The sequence below is a fragment of the Canis lupus genome, chromosome 20, assembly GCF_003254725.2.
Source record: "Canis lupus dingo isolate Sandy chromosome 20, ASM325472v2, whole genome shotgun sequence".
NCBI classification, from domain to species: domain Eukaryota; kingdom Metazoa; phylum Chordata; class Mammalia; order Carnivora; family Canidae; genus Canis; species Canis lupus.
In genome coordinates this window covers 44,108,803-44,116,542 of record NC_064262.1, presented here as the reverse complement: position 1 = coordinate 44,116,542, position 7,740 = coordinate 44,108,803, and the positions used below count along the sequence as shown (strand labels likewise).

General features: G+C 47.4%; 1 protein-coding gene across 1 annotated transcript in view; it reads left to right on the top strand.

Annotated features, from left to right (window-relative positions):
* The first annotated feature begins 185 nt into the window (after positions 1 to 185).
* The window catches only part of GATAD2A (GATA zinc finger domain containing 2A), a 107,492-nt gene continuing 99,937 nt past the window's right edge, over positions 186 to 7,740 (top strand). Inside the window, exon 1 of the mRNA XM_025458183.3 lies at positions 186 to 366. The gene's annotated coding sequence lies outside the window, so the exon portion shown is untranslated. The remainder of the gene's footprint in view (positions 367 to 7,740) is intronic.

Genomic DNA, 7,740 nt, shown 5'->3' with positions numbered 1-7,740 from the left:
CGCTGCTCAACCCGGAAGTGTGCGAGGCGAAATCTGCCTAGCAACCGGGGAAGCCGGGCTGCGAAGCGGGCAATTTCAGTGTGAGAAGGAGCGGCGAGACCGAGCGGCGGCTCCGAGCGCGGCGCGGCAGCTCCTCCCGCCCGGGGTCAGCGCCCCGGCGCGCGCACGCGCACCCCCGCCACCCGAGCGCGCTCCGCGCCGCCCGCGCAGTCGGTCGGTCGGCAGTCCGTCGTCCTGTCTCCGCTGCCGCCACGGGCGCCACCTGAGGGATCCACTGCCGCGGGACTCGAGCGGACCGGACCGGACCCCACCTACCGAGGCCACCCGGGGCCCAGCAGCCGCCCGCAGAGGCGCCGAGCAACTTCGGTGAGTGAGGGGCCGGCGCCGCTGGTGGCGGGTCCCCGGCTTCCGGTGCTCCGGGCTTCTCTGGGGCTTCCGCTTCTCTGAGGGGACCGCCTCCGGTGCGCAGACCCTCTTGTCTGAGGGGACCCCTGCCTCTCTGAGGGGAGAACCCCTTTTCCAAGGGACCCCCATGTCTCTGAGTGGCCCCCACTTTTCTGAGGGACCCCACCTCTCTAAGATACTCCACTCCTCTGAGGGACCCCACTTTTCTGAGAGGTGCCCCCCTTCTCTGATGGACACTCCACTTTTCTGAGGGACTCTTCCGCCTCTGCGAGGGAGCCCACCATCCCCCCCCCGTGTCTTTGAAGGACCGCCTGCTTCCCTGAGGGCCATTCGCCCCTTCTCTGAGAGCCCTGCCTCCCCGCGAGCCCCCTTCTAGCTTCTCCAAGGGGCCCCCTGCTTCTCGGAGGATGTGCTCTGTCCCTGAGGGGACCCGGCGATTCCTTGGGGACCCTTGATTTTCTCAGGAGACACCCTGCTTCTGGGGGACCCTCCTCACTTCTCTGGGAGACCCCATCCTCTCTGAGGAGACCTCCCTGCCTTTCCAGGGACACCCCCCCCCCAAGCTGGAAAGCCCTGCTTCTCTGAGCTGTTGTCCCTCTTATTCTTCGTGTTCCCCCTTTGCCCTTGCTTTTCTAAGGTGTCTCCCACTTCTACCCTCTCCCTTACCCTCTCCCTTTCTGAGATGCTCTCCTTGCTCTTTGTCCCAACTCCTATGGGTGACCTCCTCCTCCTCCCAGTCGTCCCCCAACTAATCCGAGGTGTCAGAATCCCTCCTGTACGTGTTCCCCACTTTTCTGAATTATCCCCACTCTTGATGGGACCCCCTACTTTCTGATGAGTGCCTTCTCTCTCCTGAGGGGTCCCCCACTACCCTGAACTGCTCATTCACCTGACTGGATCCTTGGTTCTTGAAGGAAAAGTTCCCCACTTTTCCAAAATATTTTCTTTTGGGTTCTCCAGTAATCTATGGAAACCACACTTTTCTGAAAGTTCCCTAGCTCCTTCAGAGCTTCTCCTTAATATGGGATGTCCCTCTCCTAGGGAATCCTCATGTTTCTTAAGTGTGCCTCTACTTTTCCAAGATATCTTCTGCTGGGATACACTGTGGATTTCTTTACTTCTCTGATGGGTGCCCCTGCATTCTGGGGAGTTTCCCTCTCACTTGACTCAGGACGTTTCCCCCTTTCCTGAAGTTTTCCTCCTGATTCTCTAAGGGAGAAACTCTTCCTTCATTTTCCTTGGATCCTCTAACTTCAAGGTTCCCCTGTTCCTGTTTGGAGCACTCTCTTCCTCCATTCTGGAAGGGGAGACCAGAAATGTGCCTCCTCTTCAGTCTTCTTTCTTGCCAGATTGGAGGAGGAGTTCTTTGAACTCTTACCTCAGCTTCCAGGGACCTGGAGAATTTTGTGGCTGGAAAGGAATTTGGGAGACAGTCAAAAAGTGTTGTTTTCTCTCGTTTTTCTGAGACCTGCTGGATTTGAGGGGGAGCAGGAGCTGTTGCCAGATGACCACCTTGCTTACTCCATTTTTGAGCTGTGGGCCACCACAGTGTTGTCAGGCCATTGTGGAGACAGGAGGGACAGGGCTGGAGCATTGTCCTCCCACTATCCCCCATTATCACACTGTTTGGCTGTCGGACTGACCCACTTCCTGTCCCATCCCTCAGTCCTCCCTCTGCATAGTGTAATACACCATTCTCCACCACCCCCCACCCACCACCCCAAAAAAAGGAGAAGCAAAAACAGTCCTTTAGGTCTTCCTGCTGTGTTTTCTCTTCTTAGGTCCTCTGATTCACCCCTTGATCTCTAGAGGATTTTCAGTTTGTGGGCCACTCTGCTTTGAACGGAAGGCCAAGAAGCAGGAAATGGGTCACCTTATATCCAGGAAGGGTGGAAAGGAGGCAAAGGACAGGGAATTTGACAGCATTTCTCTAAGTTTTAGGTAACTTCAGCCTGGCCCAAAGGAAGTTTTTACATGACTTTTACAAATCTCCTATGTACTTTTTTTAATGGCCCACCCTGGATTCCAAATTCACTCCAGTAGCTAATTTTATCTGCTTTGCCAAACGCAGAGCTCTCTGGAGCCCAAGTAGATGAATGCTGGCATTGAGAGATGGTCCAAAGGACAGGAATGAACTCAGTTTGAAACCTGAGTAACTTGTAACCACTTCGTGTCCATGCACAAGTCTCAGGCTAAAAACGTGGGGAGAATGTTCTTGAAGTGGAGTTCTGAAATGTAGGCTGAACTGTTTGGTTTAGCATTTCAACAAGTTCTTCTCTGACTCTGCTAGAACTGCAGTTCACTTTACAATGTGACTTAAGGCTGTCTCTCTCCTGTTCGTTTCCATCTGGGTCTTGCTTAATTTGAGTCCTTTGTGAAGATTCCTGCCGAGGCTATAATTTGAGTTCTAAATCTGTCGGTGGACCATGTGGACACAAGTTTCAACTCGAGCTATTTTCTTCTGTGGAGAAGCGCTTGGAGAGTTTCCTGGGCCCTCTGCTCCTGGGGTAGTCAAGTCCAGGCAGGAAGGTGCTGCAGACCTGGTTGTTCTCCTACTGCCTCTTCCTGGTCAGTTGTAGGCACTGCCCTGAGGGGAAGGGGAAGAATAGTGGGGAGCTTGGAGCTTAGGGTTTCCTGAAACAGGGCAGAGAAGTGCTGGCACATATTTATTATTTTGAATGAAACCCATAGCACCGGCAGGATGAGGTGTTGAAAAGGGAAGCAGGAGCTTTGAAGTCAGAAGGACCTGATCAGGTTTTGGTCTGTCCTTCCTAGTTGTGTGATCTTGCACAAGTTATAATGCAAAATCAGCACATTACCAAATATTTGAGGGGTCACATATCTATGAATGTGTGTGAAGGTGCCTACATATGGGAAATGCTTCCTAGACATAAGAATGAATGAATCTGAGGTAATGAAGGGGAGGCAGCCAGCATAATGCCTAGCACATGGTTGGTGTGCAATAAAGGTTGGCTGTTGTGCTCAGGAGATTAGGGTTCTGGTCTGGACTTCCAGACCAGGAAGCATTTGACTTTCTGCCAAGGCTAAATATGCCTATAGAGAAAGAAATGTGGTATGTCTCTTGCAAAATCCATTGCCACCCTGGGTCTTGTAGCATATTTCTGTGTTCAGATAGCAGATGTGAGACGGATTTGCTGTGTAGCAAGCATTTGTGTTGCCTTGGCCTTGCCTTCTGCCTCTGTAAAATGGGGTAATTTGTGAGTTGAGGGCAAGTAGGGAGATGTATTACTATAATTAGACTGTAGGCAAAATAGAAGATTATAATGAACTTTACGAGTTGTGGGAAGAAAAAAGTAGGTGAACTATACACCTAAAGGATCATATCCATATTTTGGGACTGTTTGAGTAAAATACAGCAGTTACTTGGTGAGTGTCTCTTGCACATTAGAACCTTGAAAGAAGAATGTTCTTTTAGAGTAATAGATCAGATCAGAGGACAAAAGACTGGGTAAGTGATGTACAAAGGCATTTGATGTTCTATAATAATAGTGCATTGAGAGGGACAGTGTGTGGCTTAGAGCCCACGAGGAGATCAGAGTTCACCTTGAGCTCCCAGGACCTAGAGAGCTGTAGAAGATGCTAACTCAGCCTCTGGGGTTGGGGGTGGAGGTAGGGGCTATGGTGGACAGGAGACTTTTTTTTTTTTTTTTTTTTTTGAGAGGATTCTTTCTTAGCAATTAATGAAAGCCCTAAAATCGTGGCCAGTGAGTTGGGCCTACCTTTTTCACTTACTATGGTGGTGACAGATGGCATTTGCCTCTGATATCTAAAACCCAGGGGGAAATAATGGGTAAAAATCTGAGCTAGGCCCCCATGGGCTACTCCCAGGTTTGAGGGATTCTCCTCCATCTTTGAAATTACACCCTCTCCCTGCCTCTTTACCTCCTTCCTTCCCTCTGCCTGCCTGTCTGTCTCTGTCTCTCTGTCTCTTGACTTTGTTATTGAGGCAAATAATTTACCAATCTTAAATTTCTCTTAATTCTTATAAGGGTAGTTATTCTATTGAAGAAAAACGAACAAAGTTTTATTTTTAAAATATAAAAAATAAGATAAATAACTTTAAAGTGATCACTATCCCTTTTGAAATTATGCTGTCTTTTGTGTGCCACAGACTTCACTCTGGTGGATAGTGGCGCCACCACCAAGTCTCTTTACTCTAACAGGAAGTTTTTTTTAACTTTTTTTTTTTTAATTGAAAGATCCTTACAGCAATAAATACCCTTGGATAGTTAGAAATGATATTGATCTAGGTACATTTATTAGATGTAATGTAACATGGTTATCCGTTGGTGGGGAGCTCTAAAAGGCATGTGGGTCCCAACACTGCCCAGCTTCTAACTCTGGACGATAAACTGTTGATTTATATAACTGAAATAGCTAGGGAAGTCAGGGTTTCCTTCCTGTTGAAGACAGCACTGGGGGCACTAAATCCCTGTGGATCTTGATAAGAAAGAAACTGACCTTCTCTGGAATTGGGAAATAACTACTGTATGAAGTTGTTCCATCCAAATGAATGAAAGGTGTTATTTTTAATTTCTAGTATTAATTTTGGCTTTATCCTCTCTGCAGCCTGGATGCCTTTGTTTATTGTGGTATGTTATTTGAATAAGAATTTATTCCCTCAAACTGGCCTATAAGGGACAGTTTGAGCACTAAACTAAACTCCTGTGTGGCCATAAGGTAGGGCATGTTTTTCTTTTTTTTAGTGCAACTTAAATTGGATTGAAAAATAGTGTTAAATATTCTGGCTTATGTAACTTCCCATAGCAGCAAATAATCTAGCAATAAGTGTGTTCCTACAATGCACCAGATGCACCATGCTGGGTACTGTGGGCCTTGGAGTGAGTAGGACAGATAAAGTCAGCTCTCAAGGAGCTTACATCCCAGTCATAGACCAGAAGACAAAAAAATCGAATAAAAGACCATTGCAGTGCTTCTTTGGGAGCTTGGGGTGATTTTCTTGGAGGTTTGCAAGTGAAACCTCACTACCCTTCTAATTTCCTCACTGGGCTTCTTGCTTCTGTTTCTTACCTCTAAAAGGAGGCAGAAATCATGGCTTTTTCCTGGTTGATTGTTGGCCGTTGGCACTAGTTGATCCAGGATGACTGTGACTGTAATCTTGGAGAAACAAGAGAGGATCTGGGATGGTCACTGCTAGGAGCATTTTCAGCTTTTCTTTTTTTAAAAAAGATTTTATTTATTTATTTATTCATGAGAGACACACAGAGAGAGGCAGAGACATAGGCAGAGGGAGAAGCAGGCTCCCTATGGGGAGCCCGATGCATGCAGGACTCGATCACAGGACCCCAGGATCATGACCTGAGCCCAAGGCAGATGCTCAATCACTCAGCCACCCAGGTGTCCCCAGCTTTGCTTTTCTTGAAGTCAGTGGCAGTGTTTTTGGAATCCTGTGGCATTTCTTCATGGCAGTGCATATTACACAAAGAGATAAACAGCTCTAAAAGCCCTTTCCACCTTGTTTGAAATCTTAAAAACAAATTGAGACAGAGTGTTTGGCTGTTGTTGATGGCATAGGAAAGAAAAGTGAGATTTCAAAGAGCTATAGATTGCTTTGTCGTGTATTAGTAGGTTCCTGGTGCACAGTTCCCTCTGCCCTAGGGTTCCCTCTTATACTGGGACTGGGAAAGCACTATTTTGACTTTCTTATGTGTGGTCAGGTGTTTTTTGTTTTAAGATTTTATTTATTTATTAGAGAGAATATGAGCAGGGGGAAGGGAGAAGCAGACTGCCCACTGAGCAGGGAGCCCAACCACACAGGGCTCAATCCCAGGACCCTGAGATCATGACCTGAGCCTAAGACAGATGCTTAACTGACTGAGCCACCCAGGTGCCCCTGTTATGGTCAGATTTAATGTTAGCCCACATAGGTCAATTATGTGACAGGTGCTTTTCTTAAGTAAGTGTATTTGTGAGGGGTGGAAGCAAAGGGCAGGGGTGGGTATTCATTCAGGATACAGGCTCCAAGGGGAGAGGGAGAGTATAAGGAGAGTTTCTGGTAGTCTGTCTTTTCTTTTCCTTCAACCAGAGTACTGACTTGGAGGTGAAGAGACAGGCTCTGGCCGGAAGTGGGCGTGGACCAGTAATGCAACTGTGCACGTGACCAGGCTCCCACCTCTGGGCTCTGCTGCCCTTGGGAAGTGGATGCTTGCTCCCTCCTAACTTCCTGTTCCCTTGCCCTCCAGTGGAGTTTTTGGGCCCCAATTTGAGCATAGAAAATACGTTCAACTTCTCACTTTTCCTCTGGTAAGCTGCTTTGTCAGAGCTGAGAGTCACCAGTGGACTTGTACTTGGCAGTTCTGGGGGTTCAGCTTAATGTATTCACAAACTTAGGACTGTCTGGCAGGATGGTTTCCTGTGTATTACCACAGGAGCTTGCCTGCAGAGGGCTGCTCTGGAGAGTATATAGAACTCAAGGAAGCAGACAGTAGAGAGTCCTTCTGCAAGAGTCTGCTTTTAAAGAGTGGTTTACAGTTGTCTTCATTATCTTATAAAAGTACCATCTGTGCAGTAGAGTCAGACTTGTGTTTGTATCCAGATTCTGCCACTTGCTGGCTCTGTGACCTCAGGAAAGTAGCTTAACTGCAAGTGGCTTAACTTCTTTGAGTCTCAGTTTTTCATTTGTGAGGTGGGGATGGTAAGCAAATGGCCAGATTGTTGTAGGTGTCTGATAGAGGTAGTGGTTATGGAATCAGATCAAAGCTTACTGGCCCTCCCTCTTAAGATTGGCACCCAAGTTTGGATAGCTACCTATGGCAGTTAGTACTGTTTGAGAGCAAACCAGTCCATGTTGGGGCCATAAGCTGGGTGCAACAGAGGACTGATAATCTAGAGGTTCCCAGATAGGCTGATTTTTCCCAGTGAGTTTCCTCAGTTTTTTTTTTTTTTTCTTTTTAAAAAAATTATATATATATATTTTTTAAGATTTATTTATTCATGAGATAGAGAGAGAGAGAGGCAGAGGGAGAAGCAGGCTCCTTGCAGGGAGCCCGATGTGGGACTTTTTTTTTTTTTTTTTTTAAGATTTTATTTATTTATTCATGAGAGACACAGAAAGAGGCAGAGACACAGGCAGAGGGAGGAGAAGCAGGCTCCATGCAAGGAGCCCGATGCGGGACTTGATCCTGGGACCCTGGGATCATGACCTGAGCCAAAGGCAGATGCTCAACCAACCTAGGTGCCCTTGACTTACATTTGAAATAAAAATCTTTTTCTTCTCAAACCAGGAGTTCGTAAAATGTAGGCCTGATCAAGTCAGCATGCAAGAAGGCATGGGTGTTTTGTTACCAAGCTGTG